This window comes from Mus musculus, chromosome 9 (genome assembly GCF_000001635.26).
Source record: "Mus musculus strain C57BL/6J chromosome 9, GRCm38.p6 C57BL/6J".
Classification (NCBI taxonomy): domain Eukaryota; kingdom Metazoa; phylum Chordata; class Mammalia; order Rodentia; family Muridae; genus Mus; species Mus musculus.
In genome coordinates, this window is record NC_000075.6 from 37,052,217 (window position 1) to 37,069,464 (window position 17,248).

The window sequence follows — 17,248 nt, forward strand, 5'->3', positions numbered from 1 at the left end:
TGAAATATGATCTATTTAATTTGTAAACCTACTATTATTTTTAAAATCTGTTTTAAGATAACTGATGGCTCCTCTCGAATCTTTATATATCTATCTAGCTTCCAGAAAAAAGGGACAGTGCTGCTTTCTGACTTGTCTCTTACATTTTCCTTACCCAAGAAGTTTGAAAGGCTCTCAAGTAAAAGAAGTCAGGACCGGGGATGTACTGCAGTGGTAGAGCTCTTACCTCATATGTGTGTTTCTGGAAGTGATGCAAAAAAGCAAACTAAGAAAGCACCATGTGGCCTTAGATATGCACTCTATTTCTGTCTGTATTTCAGTTTTCTCCCTTCTGAAAGTAAGAACTTACCTCCTTGGGAAAGGGGATTAATTCTCTTCTGCCCACCCTTATGAGCACCTCTTGTAGCAGCCATTGCCCCCTGGAGATCAGGACTTCTCTACAGAGCATGTCTCCTCTTTAGAGTTCCTCTGACTAGGTGCTTGGCTAGAATGCTCTCATTTGCTCTAGAGCACTGTCCCATCCGGAGAAGCAAAGAGGCCACAGTTGGCCTTTAAGCCTCCAGACATGGCTAGGCTAGGGGGTGGGGCTGTGAGGAACAACAACAAAGGGGCTAGGGACCTCTTATAGAAGCTCCTGTTTGTCGGAGTGGGTTTGTTCATAAGATTTGAATGAGGGTACAATGGTGCCCTGCGTCAAGGAAAGATTGAGTTTTTAGGTTTTTAGTGTTGTATTTCATAAAGGGTCTGAAGTGATAAGGAGCTCTGGAGATTTTTAGGGCCTTGTTTGGTTTTGGAGCCCTTTCTTTACCCCTCACAGCCTTCTGTTATGGAGTCCACGCTGGGAAGTGCTAATCAGAAGCAGCGCTCCCATTTCCTAGGTGGGAAAAACCCATCAGTGTCTAAAGTTGGCCACTTTCCTGATTCCCCCTCTTGGGGGAGGGAGCAATTCCACACCTGTTTCCAAGGCTTAACTTGTGCAGCTGTGGCACATGGACATCTGTCCCCTCGTTTTAAGAGAGTGGAGACGGCAGAGCAGGGCTCCTTGAAAGTGAAACCACTGAAGAAAACAGCTGGACGGGCCACCCTAATAACAGTCTATGACTTTCAGATCTTTTCCGGGACCACCCACATAGCTGGTCCAAGTCCCAGCCCCAGGGTTCTTAGGGTTACTTATGAACTCCATGTCTAGCCTCAGTTTCCCCATTTCCTAATAGGCCTTTTTGAGAAATGAACTGCCCAGAAACAAAGTCCACAGCACAAGTCCACAGGGGCCCAAGCTGCATTCCTGTGGACCTGGGGAAAGACATCAGGCACAGGCCAGGTTCAGGAAGGCACACAGCAAACAGCAGCACTGTTGCCTAGTCATGGCCCCCAGAAATCCTTTTTCCCCTTGGACGTCAGTACCTTATCCGGAAAAGGGACCAAGATTCCTTGTAATTCCTACGCTGAGGGTGTACCTTTTTCTGACAGAGTCAACGACCATACCGGACTTTTCAATTCAGGAAGTTTCCAGTGCTATAAGCATTTTCCACCTCTAAAGAGGGAGAAGAGAGTTTACTTGGGCTCCTATTCCTTGACATCACATGGATGGGGCAAGTGGGATTCATTTATTCCTGCAAGGGTACGGAGATAGAAGGCAGAAAAACAGGAAAAGTGTCCCCACCCACCCACACCACATATATTCACCTACACTGTACAGCAACCGGGATTTTCTCTTCCAGCTCTAAGCCTAGCCAAGCAGCTGTTGTCTATACCCAGACAAAGGACTGAGCTATCCTCCAACCAAGCCCAAGCTTGGGGGTCTGGGGATGGGCAATGGGAGGGGATCAGAGCCAGCCAGACTGGGAGACTGCCTGCAGTCTTAGCCTCTGATCCAGACGTTGTGTGAAGACAAGACTGAGATAACCACTTTTTGTGGGACCGTGTGGGACCCTAGGCGCCCTCTCCCCCATCCCGCTCGGCTCTCAGCACACGCCCTTGGGCTGAGCTAAGTCCAGAACCCGGCTGAGTAGGGGAATTGTTCTGAGAAAGTGGCCCGTTGGCTGGTTGCTATGGAAACCGACATACCACAGCGTTGACCCCAGAGAGGTTTAGCACGCTCCCCCAGCAGGGATGCCAGCAGCTGGACTGCAGCTGTTACAGCATAAGTGGGGGCTGGAGCTGCCGCCAGCAGTCCCTGCTGTTTGCCTAAACTAGGCTGGGCAGCAGAGCCCCTCCGTGGACTCCGACCCCCACCTCCACCCCCATCCCAAGCATTACACTTGCTCCAGTCAGGAAAGGAGCCTGGTTCCAGCCAGGATCGATGGGGATAGGGATGGGAGCAGAGCTCAAGAGGAGATCTCCATGAAGCACAGCATATCCCTAAGGGTGCCCTGGGGAAACTGAGGCCCAAGGAAGAGGAGTTTTGGTTCCTGGTTATACAACCAGAGCATGGTTGGGGCTGGCCCAGGGCTCTGCCCCTCCATGCTTGTGGTAATTCCATGGTAACTCAGCCTCCTTCACTCCAGACACCAAGGGACATGAGGGAGGGGGCATCCGAAAATGAGAAACAAGAGCAGGAGGGATTGGGAGGCGGGAAGCTGATAACAGGAATAGAAAGGAGCACACAAAGAGGAGAAGGCATGTGAGTTTATGAGCAGATGGGAACGAGTGGGAGAAGTAGACAAAGTTGAGAGGCAGGGAGTTAGAGGAGGAGAAAAGAGAGGTGAGGAGGTGCTGGCGTGGAGGAGGGATGGATGAGACAGCCTAGCAGCTGGCTCCCCAGCTGTGGTCTGCATTCCTCCCTGGCAAGAAGGCTTGGGTCCAGAGGATTGCATCAGAAAGCAGGACAGGACAAGAAACACGGGAAGATGCAAAAAACAGAGGAGACATGGAAGTGGATTCCAGATTTCGGGGAGGCAGCTCCTGCCATTCTATAATGTCTAGAGTTCCTCAGGTGGCCTAAAGCCAACATGCCAGCCAACTACCTGGACACCTATGACCCTGTGCTAAACTGCACTCGATCCCGATGCTCAACAAATACCTTTTCAGACAGAGAGGTGAGACTACTTCCCTCCTTGGGCAGCCCTATAAGCTGGTCACCCAACCTATTGTCTCTGTCAGGAGGCCGGAACATAAGCCTTTACATTCTCTCTAGACTGCCTTCTTTCCTGGCTCCCAGGTGTCATCATTCCTGCTAATGAAAGGAAAGATGTGGAAAGGAACTCTCTCTCCCAGGACCACTGCCACATTCTCACCCCAGCCCTTTACCCTTCTTTTTTCATGTAGAACTGGGTATGCCACCAAAGCACCTTGTAAGCCAGTAGTCCTCCTTAGTCCTGGCCAAGACTCCTTCCTCCTCACTTCACAATGAGTAACTTCCCTTTTAACTCCTCCTCACCAGCCAGCCTAAGCTTGGTCACAGGGCACTGGCAGATTGTCTCCATTCTCCTGCCCTTCTGAACCTCCAAGGAATGGTTCTTATGATGGCTTGGCCTCATGGGCACAGAGACATGGGTCAGCGAGGGAATGAACAGTCACTGTGACACACCAGAACTGGAAGTCTGATTTGGCAATGGGTCTGTAGATTGCTTTTGCCTACATACAACCTATTCAACTTCTTAACAAAAATGTGTTATCTCAAAATATTTCTATTATGTTTTACTGATCTGACAAGGACAGCATCAGAGGTGAAGCCCTGCTTCTCCGGTTGGCCAACTCTCTTCCCATTGAGCAAGACATGCTCGCTGATCAATTGTGAACTCAGCTTCTACTTGGGAAGGAGATTTGCTGGTCAAGAATATTGCTGATGCTTCCCATCTGGCCAGTGAGATCATTGAAGGCATTTATTGAGCAGATGGCTCCTGACTCCAAACCTAGGCGATGTGAGTGTGGTAACCAGGAATGGCCATGTGAAAAAGCCATGCCAAACTCCTGACCAGAAATCTGTAATGATAAAGGAACCACAACACAGATCTAATACACACATGAGAGGAGTGAGTGGTAGGTGGCAGAGTATTGTGAAGGCTGCATGGTCACAGGGCACTGTCATGTCCCAGAGAAGCAATGTCCTGACCACTTATCAAGGCAAAGTGACATGCTCTCAGAGAAATGACTGGTGTAGAGTTAAAATGAAGCTGGGTCTCTAAGTGTAGAGTTAAAATGAAGCTGGGTCTATAAAACCATCCCATCCATCTAGACTCTAAAAAGCATCAACATCCCTTTCTAACAGCAAGCATCTCTCTGTACCCCTTAACCATGAGAGGGTAAGCCAGAACCCGGGACTAGAATTCATATTCTAAATCACATTGTGAGTTGGTCATAAACCATTTGAGTGAGTCAGCATTTAGTTTGTAAATCATCACCACCATTGCCATCTTATTTAAAATATCACCTCCTGTCCCACAGTGAAAGCTTATTGTTCCCAACTGGTGACTGAACAGAGAGCGGCAGACATCAGCCAAGCCCAAACGTAACCAACCAAGGCTCACTTTTGGGCCAGAAATCTTATCCCTATAGCATAAGACCTCTGTGTTAGTGTTTCCTAGTCTCACAGACTCTAGCGCACGGCAGATGTCTAGTAAACACATGCTGAGCTGGAAAAAAAAATCATTTGTCCTGAAGGCCATTGCAAGATGTGTTCAGCCCTGACTGTAAGAATGGGCCTGGGGAAGGGAAAGAAAGGGAAGGGAAAAGAGATCTTTCAGCAAGGACATGCATGAATGACCTGTTGCAAGGGACATCGTCCCAGTCATTGTATGGTCGTTTTGAAGGAATAATGATAAAGGCAACTGAACTTGGTTTTTGTTTGCTTAATTGTTTATTTTGTTTTGTTTTGTTTTTTTGAATATCTGAAACATTCCCCAAGTCGCCAACCTAAGTGAGCAGCAAATACTTTTCTGATGAAAAAGAAAAAGCAAAGATTGAGACAGATGTAACGGGAGTAGAATTGGGATGGCCAATAGGGTGGTTAGTCTTATAACAGGCTGTGATGAGAAGCAATAGGTCATAGCATGGAGGCCACCCGAGGCCAGGCAGGTCCCAGGCAGGCTCCCCACAGCAGGACACTGATCAGGCTTCCTAGGCAAAGACAGGTGGGTGATTCTCTAGATTCTGAGAGGAAACAATGTGAAAGATAGCCTTCAGCTGGCAGAAAAGGTCAAGCAGAAGTGCACAGGTTAGACCTAGTGTACGAAAGCACAGGTTAGACCTAGTGCACAGGAGCATAGACAAGAGGTCTTGATATAATTTCTGAGGTGCTGAAGTACTTGGTCAGAAAGGCTTGGGGACTTAAGATAGTCAAGGAAAAAGACCAAATTCTTGGTGCACATGGGGTGCTAGAACTAGAACCTCAGGATAGAAAGGTTATTTTTACTGATTCCCCGTTTCTAAAATTTTTTTTTTATTCAAGCTGGCAGAAAACCTCAGGACTATTTGTTTATGTCCAAGTATCGACAACATAGTAGTCAGACGTACATGATATTGGATGAGTAAGTGAACTGAAGAAAACATGGTCTTAGAGATTGGCAGGACTCTGAAACCTTTAACTGAACAGTTTAGTTGTGCTCGAAGGCCTTGAGACAATGGCAAACCTCCTAGATCACCAGGAGAAGACATACTTGCTAACTGCTTTCAGTATTGGGTGTTCTGGGTCTGTGGTGGTCCCCTGTGAACCAGGACTGAGTTTATTTCCACTTGATTGAGCTGCTATGAGATCCCACTATGCACCAGCGACTTCATCATAGACCATGATGAATTGGGGCTTGTTGCCTGCAGTATGTGATGTTGCCGCAGCTCAGGCAGAGGCCGCAGCAGGAGCTCAACCAGTCCGCAGGTGAGGAATATGCTTTCTTTTTCCCTTGGGAGCCAAGCACTTCCTGACTTGGTTAAAGAAAACCTAGATGACCCCTCCTGCCATGCTCACATCCCTGGCTGCCAAAGGCAGAAGGGAGGGGTGGAAAGCCTGCCACAGTGCTTCTCTCCTCTGCCATTTCCTCTGCAGCTCCCTCACTGGCCCTGTTTTTCAGACCTCTAGTAATAAAAACAAGCCAATAAAATGAACATGAAAATATATTCATTAGGATTTATAATGCTCATTAAAACTGCCTGTGTACGAAAGCATGACTTAGCTTCATATAAGTGGGAAAAAAATGCAAATTATACTGCATGCAAAGAAGATATTTCCCTAATCGTCCAATCAAATGCCAGCCCAATTATCTGTGGCCAACCCAATGGGTTAAAATTATACTCTCTTTCCTTGGACACAGTGAGGCGCCTGAAAGTGTTTCATTTTAATAAAAATGAAATCTGGACCCTGCAGAAAACCAGCTTCACTAATGACGTGTTTACACAGAGAAAGACAATTTCTAGTTAATGGTGATTACTACCGAGAACAAATTAAACTTCCCAGAGTATATGGGTTAGAGATAATGGGAAAGGGGGAAAAAGTTATGGTTTTAGTGTGTGTGTGGCAGCATGGGGGGACAGGGTGATAGAGGAAGAAAGAAGCAAATGGAAGACCAGGAGGAAGCTAAGGGTACAGGGATGCTGGCCTGGGAGGGGGACAACTATACTGGTTCTGCCAGCTTGGGCAGTGAAGGCCTACAGCTGGTTCTGGGCTGTCAGAATCCCAGGGCCAGTGGCTGCAATAGGGCAAAATTCTTCTGCAAGGCACTCTGGAATCTATCACTGCTGTCATTTTGGGACAGTGGGTCAGTAATTCCTCCCATCAGCAGTCATAAGCATATGGAAAGTGCTTCCTGCTCCACTCCACTGGCTTAGCGATGGGATCAGAGGCAGGCCTGGGCCTCAGAGCTCTCATGCAAAGCCAGGGAGCATGCAAACTCCAGAAGTGTGACAGAGAAAGCAGAATGGGCAGAGAGACAGAACTAGAAAATTTTGATGAAGGTGGTAATGTCACCTCATCCTTACTGTGATTTGGATATGGGTTGCTTGTGACTCCCAAGGTTTCCTGTTCTAGAAGTATGATGATGTGAAAGGCGGTGGCACTTGTAAGAGGTAGTCCCTGATAGAAAACGGCTAGGTCTTTGAGGATAAGACCTAGGCATAAGAGTCCATCAGTGTCAAGAGTAAGCCTAGCACCTGAACTTCTTTTAATTCCTGTCCCACCATTGTGATGTCATCTGTCATGAAGCCCTCACCAGAGCCAATGAGGTTCCAGTACATAGTTGTTACATCTCCAAAAGCCCAGGAAACCTCCCCAAACTCATTTTAAAAATAAAGCACCCTGCCTCGGGTGTTTTGCTACAGCAGCAACAGAAAAGAGATTAATGTACCATTCTTTAGTAAGTGCTTGCCTTTGTCATGGACTATTCCAAGATGGATGCTGTCTCTTTTCTCCTAAGCCCTTGAAGCAACACCCTCTTCCTCATTTCATATCTTTTTAAATACATTTTTATTAATTCCTTGAGAATTTCACACAATAGGTTTTGATATATTTATCCTAATTCCTTCCCCTAGTTTCCCCCACCCTCATGTATTAACCCCATTTTAAATTTTGTCCTTTTTTTTTTTTTTTTTAAAAAAATGAGCCACTGAGAACACTGTGTGCTGCTCATACACTGCTAAGCAGCTTACATCCTCCGTACTCACCCCTGCCCAGCCCTGACACTCAACTTTCTCTCCCCTGGTTTGCACATTAGAAACTATGGCGACGCTCTTTCAACAGCAAAGCCTCAAGAAGTGCCAGATCCCTTCTGCTCCTTGGCTCACGTCTCCGTTTCCTATAACCTACAACCAGGTGAGTCAGGGGTAAGGCAAAGGGATTCTTCCAGCTCTGAGTATGTATGGGCTGCTCATATACTTCTAACTGCAGCTTGATCTACCTACCACAATCTCCCCTGGCCCCTGAAGCCATCAACTGTCAATAGCTCTGCAGTTAGGAGTGAGGATAATAAGCCCCTCCCTCTTCCTCATCTTTTTTTTCTTCCAGAGACAGGGTTTCTCTGTGTAGCCCTGGCTGTCCTGGAACTCACTTTGTAGACCAGGCTGGCCTCGAATTCAGAAATCTGCCTGCCTCTGCCTCCTGAGTGCTGGGATTAAAGGCGTGCACCACCACTGCCCGGCCCCTTCTTCCTCATTTTTTAAATAATTTATTTAATTTTATTTTATGTATATTGGTCTGGAGGCATCAGATTGCCTGGAACTGGAGTTACAGACAGTTGTTTGCTGCCATGTGGTTGTTGGGAATTGAACCTAGGGCCTCTGGAAGAGCAGCCAGAGCTCTTATACTGCTAAGCCATCTCTCCAGCCCCCTCCTCCTCATTTTTTAAAACAAGAAAATTGAGGCTGAAAGAAATTATGCAACTGCTCAATTTTAGAGGTTCAGTAGATGATGAGATTAAGTTTCAATCTTGATCTGATCCCAAAGCCCATGCTGAGGCTCACTGCTGGAGTGAGCACAGAGCCCTGTACTATTAAGGTTTGGAAACTAAGGCTGCAGCTCCTGCCCAGCCCTGGCACTCAACTGCCTCTCCACTGGTTTGCCCATTAGAAGCCATGAAGATGCTCTTTCAACAGCAAAGCCTCACAGTGCCAGATCCTTTCTGCTCCTTGGCTCACTTCTCCCCCGTTTCCTATAACCTACAACCAGGTGGGTCTGGAGTAAGGCAAAGGGATCTTTCATCCCTGAGTTTTAATGTATATTCTTCAGTTAAACAAGAGCAATCATTTGTGAACAGGCCCAGATGTAAACAGTCCCCAAATCAGGAATTCCAGCTCAGAGGCACAGAAGAATACAGCTTTGGGGGAGATTTAGTAATAGTAAAATTAAAATTGTAACTGAAGCATAATGAAGAATGTGGTACAAAGAGGCACTGAAAAGGAAAAAAATAAAAAATAAAAACTCTAACACAGATTAGCCCCTATGGAACGGTGATTGGTTGAGGGCAACAGTAAACAATGTGCAGACATGCAACTTAATTATCCCGCAATTCTTCACATTCTACCCAAAGCCACACTGGAAGGCTTTGATGTTGGCAGCAGAGGTGACAGCAGCCTCCCTCTCCCCTGCTCCTGGAGGGAGATCATGGCTAAGACACATGAGCAGCTGAGGCAGAGGGCAACATCAGGATTGATCTGTGGAGCAACCAAGAAGTGACCAACGTGCTGAAAAGAGGCATCACTCAGGGGCTACAGAACCAGCGGGTTGTTGAACAAAAAGGAGCTGTGGACCAGAGGTACAAGGATGAGGACACTTCAGAGAAGGCTCAGATCACCATCAGTCCACCAAACCAGGAGAATAGCCTGCTTGGGGAGCCTAGACCTTTTACACCCAGTACTGACTTAGTATCAGGGTACCTTTATGGAGAAACTAGGGAGGGGTTCCTTCCCTCACACAAGCACAAAGAGTACTTCCCGGTGGAAAATGCCTCCCTTGCTTCCATTTGGACCCTTCAGGGGCCTATACAGGACTTCACAAGGTGGGAGCACAAGGTGGGAACACCACTGAGTAACAAGTCTCTCTTAGGAATGTTCCTGACAGAGTTCAGAAGACACAGACTTAGTGGATGCTAGATCCAGAAGTCTAGTCCCCAAAGCCTCCAGGGACTGCTTTTGTGTCTTCTGAATCTCCTCAGCCACGCTAAGAAAGTGACATCCCAGCCACCCACAGTTCCTTCTGCTAAGGGCTCTTCTCTATTTGTTATGAGTAGGTAATCCTAGGAACAGAGAGATTGTCAGGGTTGGCTGGCTGGGTAGTTGGTGAAGTGCAGTCCCGCCAAGGAATGGGAACAACACACAATGATCTCCTGAGGTCCCAGGCAGACTCAGGAGTTCCTGAAGCAAGAACTGTGAATCATGAGGTCTCTACCTCCAACTCCACTTAGATCCTCCCTAGTTTCTTCCACTTGTCTGATTCCTGAGAGAGCCTCCTGGAAGGACCCTGACGTGCAGCAGAAAATGAGTCGAGTTGTTTTTTTTTAATTAGAAAATGAACTAGGAGATCTGAGCCTCCTTCTCAAGATCTGTCTAGATCCCCACCCCCACCCCCACCCCCTCGCCTTCCATCTTTTTGCACAGGCCAAGCTGCCCCAGTGACTCAACTAGCTTTTGTTTGCATTTCCTTTACTCCTGATTACAGATTCTAATAGAGGAAGGTCACCAAGCCCTCAGATGGGATACTGGTGGGCCAGCAGACCTGGGGCTCAACAGGAAGCATTATTTCTATTTGTGGGTAAGGGAGATTGAACAGGGACCATCTAAGTATTGATGGTAGTTATTTGGAATACTGAGCTGGAAAGATTGGCAGCTTCCAGACAAGAACAGAACCTGTCCCTGAATCCCACTTTGCAGTTTTAATCTACCAGCCCTTCCTCACTAGTATACCTTACTGTATAGATAGAATTTATATCCTTCATATCACCTTCTGAAAATGTCTGGTGTATTTTTAAGCTACCATGAAGTGTTCCATAGACTCCTCACTGCCAAAATAATCTAAGATGTCTAGGAACAGGGCATTGCTTCTTAATGTTGCCCCAGGACCTAGCATGTGGCAAGCTCTCCATAAGCGTTGGCTAAATGAAATTAATTGCCAGAGCCAAAAGCAAGGACTTAAGACCAGTGTCATTCCAGTCAGACTTAGCCTGGAAGTAGGCTAAACTTATGTCAAGTTCCTGATCTCAAAGTATGAGAGCAGCTTGTGCTCAGGGCCAATGAGGTGGTTTATAGGATCAAGAAAATACTCCAGGAGTCTGGAAGGTAGTAGATATATGGTTAGAACCCTCACTAAGAGCCCATGGCATATATCTCTTATATTACACAAGCTAGGGTTTTATTAAGTCCTCTTACTGACTATAGAACATGGGATAGTCACTTTCCTTCCTGGGAAGATACTAACTCTTAAAAAAAAAAAAAAAAACAAAAAAAAAACTGTGTTGCTTACTGTTACAACTTCAGTATTCAGATGTCGACATGGTCTGTCTTCAACCAGTGTTGATGAGACATTTTGTTTTGCCCTATGGCAGTGGGGATGGAATTCAAAATCCTGTGCTTGTTAGGCAAGTCCTCTATTACTAAGCTATACCCTCAGCTTCTAAGGTGACATTCTGTTTTGCTTCTTCTCAGGATCCTTTGACTTCTTACTCTAAACTACCTATGGCTTTGCCATAGGCAGGACAGGTTCTGATTTCCCTCAGGCTCGAGAGGTCTTATCTGTTATATCTAGGAGTTCCCTGGGACCTCAGATTTTTAAATTTAACTGATATTTTCCTGATATAAGGGAAAGCAATGTATGGATAGGATTTAGGTTTGGAGCAGGAGAAAAAGGGAGCTTACCAGAGACAAGAGAGGACTCTGTATCCCAACTATTAAGAGATGCAAAGTCAGCAATTGTGATCCTTTACTTTGTACAGGATATAGATTTCCAAGAAGCTTCAGGAAGAACTGACTGCTCTCTGCACCTCACAAACATTGACAACTGAGGCTCAGAAAGGGGGAAGTCACTTAAAGTCATCCAGCTATTTATGTAGTGACCATGCTTTAAAACTAAGGCCCCTTGCTCTCAGAGCTTGTCCCTTGGTGTTTCCAGATTGGTCCCTTACAGACACCCAAATCTATAGATGGTTGAGTTCCTTATATAAATAAAATGGCTCATAGTAACTGTATATAACTTGAACATGTCCCCATACTCTTAAAATCTCTAGATTGTTTCTAATGGTTACCGTAACATAAATGTTGTGTAAAATAGTTGATCAATTTTTTTTTAAGGAATGAAGAAGTCTGCACACATTCAGTACAATTGCAATTTTTTTTTCTTGAGTATTTTTCATCCTTGCCAAGTTAAATCAATATGGAGACCCTGCAGATACTGGGAGAAGTCAGTGTTTCCTTTCACTCTTCTCCTCTCCCCCAATTGCTCTTGCTGGCTGCCTTGGGCCTGCAGAAGAGCTCTGCTTACAGAAGGGAGCTGCTGAAGTGGTGATTTCACATCTCTGGAGGTAAGACTTTTCAAAACAGTGTTGGCAGAATGGCTATCAGAGCACGGTTTGAGGTTCGGGAAGATGGGAAACCATTGGTAACTTTTCCTATTGGAATCTAACTTTAAAGATATATATTATCCCTAAAGGCTTTTTGGAAATTGCCCAGTGCTAAATCTTTGCTGAGGACATTAGATGTGTGCACCTCCTCTCTCCTGTTATCTAATGGCACAAGTGCTGTACACCTCCATTTGTTTGTTTCCTTGGTGTGTGCGCCTTTCAGTCCCTGAAAGCTGGAGGGAGCCTGGTGTTACATAAGCAGCTCATCAGAATTAACATCCAGACAGACATTGCACAGAAGATGTCTTGGTCTTCCCACCCAAGAGGAACATTTATCTCAGCCCCACTTCTTCCCAGGGTACACAGAGAGACTTTGGTCCCAGTGACTGCCCCCTTATTACCACGAAGCTCCTGGAGCCATGGAATTAATTCATTCACCCTGAAGCCTATTTTGGTAGCTTGCTGCCTAGTAAGGAAAAGAAACTGAGGATGTTTTGCTGGGGCCTCTAGGGCTCCCCTTGAGTACCCAGGACTTCCTGACAGCACTTATTTATTCATAGAAAACCTACTGTGTGCCAGCCTCTATGCTGGATGCCCAGGATATAAAAACGAGGAAGCCAAGATCCCTTCCTTGAAAAATCCAAAGTAGAGGTGACAGACATGCAAAGAAATAGAAGCAAATCAGCAGGACTCTAACTGAGCAATATATGTATTCTGGGAACTAAGGAGAAAGAAACTACTGGCTGTGTCTAGGGAAGGGAGGGAGTGGCATTTGCATAGAACCTGGAAGGATCTGTCCGAAAGAAGACAGTAGAGGAATCAGTAAACTGGGATAGAGCCAAGTCATTGCTCCGGGGTACAAAAGTACTCAGACTGGCTCTCATTCAGCCAGACTCCTTCCTCCTTTTATTCTGAGCAGGAAATACAGGTGTCCCTGAGGCCTGCTTATTCTTTTTGATCCTCAGTTTCCTCTTTTCCATAATAGACACTATAACAACCTGGACATGATAGGAGAACAAACTGAGATGTGTGTGGCTGCATGAAAAGCTGCCTAGCTTGATAAGCATGGAAGGGTGTGGCTGTAACTCTCTCCCATCACTGGCTAGCAAGCATCCAAGGACCTAGCCTCGTTGCCTGAGGCATAAAGACACTGGTGGCTCTACTTAAATCCTTCTAACCTGAACAGAACTGGAAGGGCCTTTTTCCTTTTTGTTTCTGAACTAAAAACTCCTTTGGAAGAAGCAGCCCTCTGGCCTGGGAGCTCCTAGGGCAGTACTAGAGGTCTCAGCATAGGTCACACTCTGGGGACAGGAGTCAGAGCTGATAGGAGACCTGCTCAGCTCAGTGCACAGGAGTCCTTATGACTTGGATGAAAAATATCACCCTAAAATCTTTGTCTACTGAAGGTTGCTCCTCAGCTAGTAGATCTAATCTTTAAGAGGTAGATTGGACTGTGGAAACTATGACCTAATCAATAGATTAAGACATTGAAAACTCTATTATTTGTTAATGTTATAGAAATATGATGAAGGTGGGGATTGGTTAGAAGAAATAATTCACAAAGACTATGTACTGGGGGACTATACTACATTCCAAATCTCTTCTTTGTTCTACTTATTTTTAAAGAAAAAAAATTGTTCCATTTCTTTTTTGGTGGGGAAGGAACAGCCTGTGTACATTCCATGCATGCCTGTTGAGGTCATGTATGTACTGTATGTGTTGGTACTTCTTTTTATCATGTAGGTCCAGATATTGAACTCAAGTTGCCAGGCATGGTGGCAAATGCCTTACTCACTGAACCACCTTACCAGCCTTGTTTGCTTTCTCAACACCATGATATGAGCAGCTCTTCTGTTATACCCTCTCCTCCATAATGTTTTGCCTTACTACCACGGAGCCAGCCAACCAGAAACTGAAATCTCTGAAACCGTGAGGCAAAACAAATCTTTCCTCACTTCAAGTTATCTTTTTTAGATATTCATCATAGCGGTGAAAAAAAAATCTAACTAATCCAGAAGAGCTTTGAAAGATTCTCCAGAGTAACAACAGCCTAAGATCCCTTGAAAGAGTGAGCAAATGTTCACATGCAATGGGCCTGCAGGCAAAAATGCTTAGCTGCTTTTGATGACAGTAATCAAGGTACTGGCATCTGCTGGAATTTGAGCCTAGAGTCCCCCAACCTGCAGACTGCATGGACTTCTCAATGAGTCGCACCCTGCCCTGGCTTCACACATTTGCCCAGTTGTCTCCCAAGCCTGTCTCTGCTCCATCTGGGAATCTTACAGATTAATACACTTGTCTCTACCGCAGGTCATTATGGTCTCTTACAACAGCTGCCTACAAGATCTCCTGACCTCTGTGCTTGCCTCTCTCCGGCCGGCTGTACATATTGAAATCATAGCAATCTTTCCAAAACACAAAGCTGGCCAATTAATCCTCTGCTTAGAGCTCTTCAGTGTCCCACAACCAGTCTCTAGGGAAATATGGCCTTCAAGACCCTTCTTGATGTTCAGCCCCATCTCTCACTACAGCCTTTGTCCCACAATGTGCCTGCCAGATGGAAAATTTTACATTTCTCCTCACCTGCCAGGCTATCTCTGGCAACCAGCACTTGATTCATGAAGTTCCCTCTGCCTGAAGTTATTCCACCCACCCCCTGCCACTTGGCTAACTCCTCATCCTCCAGGTATCAGACCAGACCACCCTGTCTCTAGAAGCCTCCTTGGATCCCCTGAGATTTCCTGAGGTGCCCTGCTGGCTGCTCACAGAGTGTCTGCCCGTGCCTGATTACAGCACTTACCATATTGTACCAGTGGTGCCTGCTTACCATTCATCTGTCTCTATTTTTCCAAAAGGACATAGCCCCGCTGAATGAAGCTCAAACAGGGTAGGCAATAAGCATATGCTGAACGGATGACAAAAGGACAAATGAATAGACAACGAGCAAGTGAAGGAATGAGTAAATGAATGATGGAGTCGGGACCTATGAACTGAAAAGACTGGATTCTGCAAAAACGCAGAGCAGAAGAGCATCTCCACTGCGGAATCTGGGCACACAATACAAGAGGTAGAGAGGCAGATAGAGGGATGAACAAGTTTGGGGGCTAATCCAGCATGCAGAGTGCAACAGAGGAAGGGGTGGGGCTGGCAGAAAGGCAAGGGGTGTCTGCATGGAGAGCCCCTTGTCAGCTTCCTCCTTACTGCATCTGCATAAATCGCAGCTACCTGACAATAGTCTCATCAATAAGGGGACTTGTCCTATTTCATAAACTTTCTTTAAATTAAAATCCAGGCGACGCACACACATACACATATACCCCACAGACATCTTCTTTGCTGAAAAGTTGCTCCCTATAAAATAAAAGAAGCTGTTTAAATGTCTTCCTTCCAAGCTAGCCCCACAGAGCTGGAGCTGAGAATACATTAGCCTTTAATGAAGTGAGACTCTCATCTTGCAGGAGACACCTCATTTAGCGCAATTGTTTCAGAGCCATTACAGAAAGACAATTACAAGGAAGCGGGGAGAGTAATTGGAAATGCTGGCAGGAGTTGGGCGAAATGATAATAAATAAAAATATTCAACCTAATAAGCTTCCAGGAGGGGGTGGGATGAAGAAAATCAACATAATTAGAACTGAACCTTAGCAAGGAAAAACAGACAGCAGGGTGGCAAGTGCTCAACTTGTACAGGAAGGAAGAAGTCATATGTCACCAACCATCTTTTGAAGGGCTACAGGCCACTTGGCCTTCTGGAAATCTGTTGAGGGACAGGGAAGGTGCCTACAGTCCAAAGTCCACTGAGGAGTCAGCGGGTCCTACTCCTAGACCCAGAAATCTGGGTGCACAAAAAGCACAGGCCCAGCCCGGCACAGCTAAGGGACTTCATCCTACTGAGAAGAAGCAAAGAGAGCCCAGGCCAGAGCCTGACTCTGCCGCTACTGGTTTTTTGGTGGCACAACCACGGACAGTTGAGCTGGTGGCTTTCTGGAACTGAGATTTCTCATTTTGGCATGCACCTGACCCTTCTTATTGTTCTGTGTTCCTCACAGGTTCACATCTGATGGGTCTCCTTTTGAGTTCTGAAATTTCAACCCAGAAGTTAAGCTTGGCAACCCAGCCTATGCACTGTTAACATAAAATCATTTCCTAAGCCCCCTCTCCTTCTTGCAGGGAGTACAGATTCCCCAGCCTGTTGGAATGGAGGGGTGCTTTGCCCAGTGGAGCCCAATGTAGCTCCTACCGAATGTTGGCATTTGTCAGAGGAGGCTGGCTCATCCTAAAAGACGGAGTTTTAGAACATTTGCAGAGGAAATGGGCAGCCTGGGACTGGTCAAACAGGTAAGAGCCAAGTAGGGCTGATGTTGGTTGTTGTGCACGCATAGTTCATGACTCTGTGCAATCTGAATTCTGAGCCCTTTTGAAAGTTTCCATCAGGAAAATGCCTTGTTTGATTGAAGAAAAAAAAAAGTATAGAAGTAAAATTTGAGACCCAATATCTCAAATCTGTGACCCTGTGAGAATTCCCAAGGACAGGGACAATAAAAATACATCCCATTGTTTATTTATACTGCATGACGATTCCCAACTGATTTATAAATAGACTGTTTTCGAATACACAACAGAGGATTAGGCTAAAATCAGATTTTAAAGCTTCCAAAGATTGTCTAATAGTCATAATCAATTTTAATCAATATTATTTCAGCCACACTTGTCTATGAGTACCTGTCATGTGCCAGGCACTGGAGAGGATACCTCCCCTCCATACCCCCAACTTCCTTTCCTTAAAGAACTTGTAATATTCAGGTTGTAAGCCAGGCAATGGTGGCAGACACCTTTAGTCCCCATGCTTGAGAAGCAGAGGCAAGTCAGATCTCTGTGAATCTGAGGCCTGCCTGGTCGCATAGTGAGTTCCAGGCTAGCCAGGGCTATATATAGAGAGACCTTGTCTATAAATAAATAAATAAATAAATAAATAAATTTTTAGACTCTAAGGCTTTAAGGCATGAGGTAAGGCCACACTAGAAGGCACTGGCTTTGGTCTCCTTTCCTAATCAGTGGCTCACTGGTTCAAGTCCATGGTCCTCTAACATTACTATACTCTATCAGTAAATGTTTAATATACTCTCAAGATATATACAAATAAACATACACATAGCTATGTATATGAGTGTATATACACATGTGTATGAAATACACTGCCAATATTGGATGTGATTCATGGAACACATTCACAAAGGTCATTCTAGTCTGCTCTGAATACCAAGCAGAATTCAACA

At 45.6% G+C, this 17,248-nt stretch overlaps 1 protein-coding gene and 1 long non-coding RNA gene across 10 annotated transcripts in view, besides 1 other annotated feature; one reads left to right on the forward strand and one right to left on the reverse strand.

Annotated features, from left to right (window-relative positions):
- Pknox2 (Pbx/knotted 1 homeobox 2) overlaps positions 1-17,248 on the reverse strand; it is a 256,364-nt gene that overhangs the window by 161,238 nt on the left and 77,878 nt on the right. The gene's annotated exons all lie outside the window — the stretch shown is intronic.
- Positions 1-17,248, forward strand: part of Gm34538 — a 46,562-nt gene that overhangs the window by 14,904 nt on the left and 14,410 nt on the right. For 2 of the 4 annotated variants that reach the window (XR_003948122.1, XR_003948121.1), the window contains exons 4-5: positions 7,641-7,738; positions 16,143-16,310. This is a non-coding gene — a long non-coding RNA (predicted gene, 34538). Of the gene's footprint in view, positions 1-1,741; positions 5,813-7,132; positions 7,284-7,640; positions 7,739-16,142; positions 16,311-17,248 lie in introns of those variants that run through there. The other 2 variants (XR_003948120.1, XR_003948123.1) reach the window with 2 other exon arrangements.
- Positions 1,123-3,062: an enhancer, noted in NCBI's record as "VISTA enhancer mm577". NCBI's record gives its function as "enhancer in: hindbrain (rhombencephalon)[6/7] | somite[6/7] | midbrain (mesencephalon)[6/7] | forebrain[6/7] | limb[6/7] | branchial arch[6/7] | heart[6/7]" and the evidence as "EXISTENCE:transgenic organism evidence [ECO:0001131][PMID:17130149]".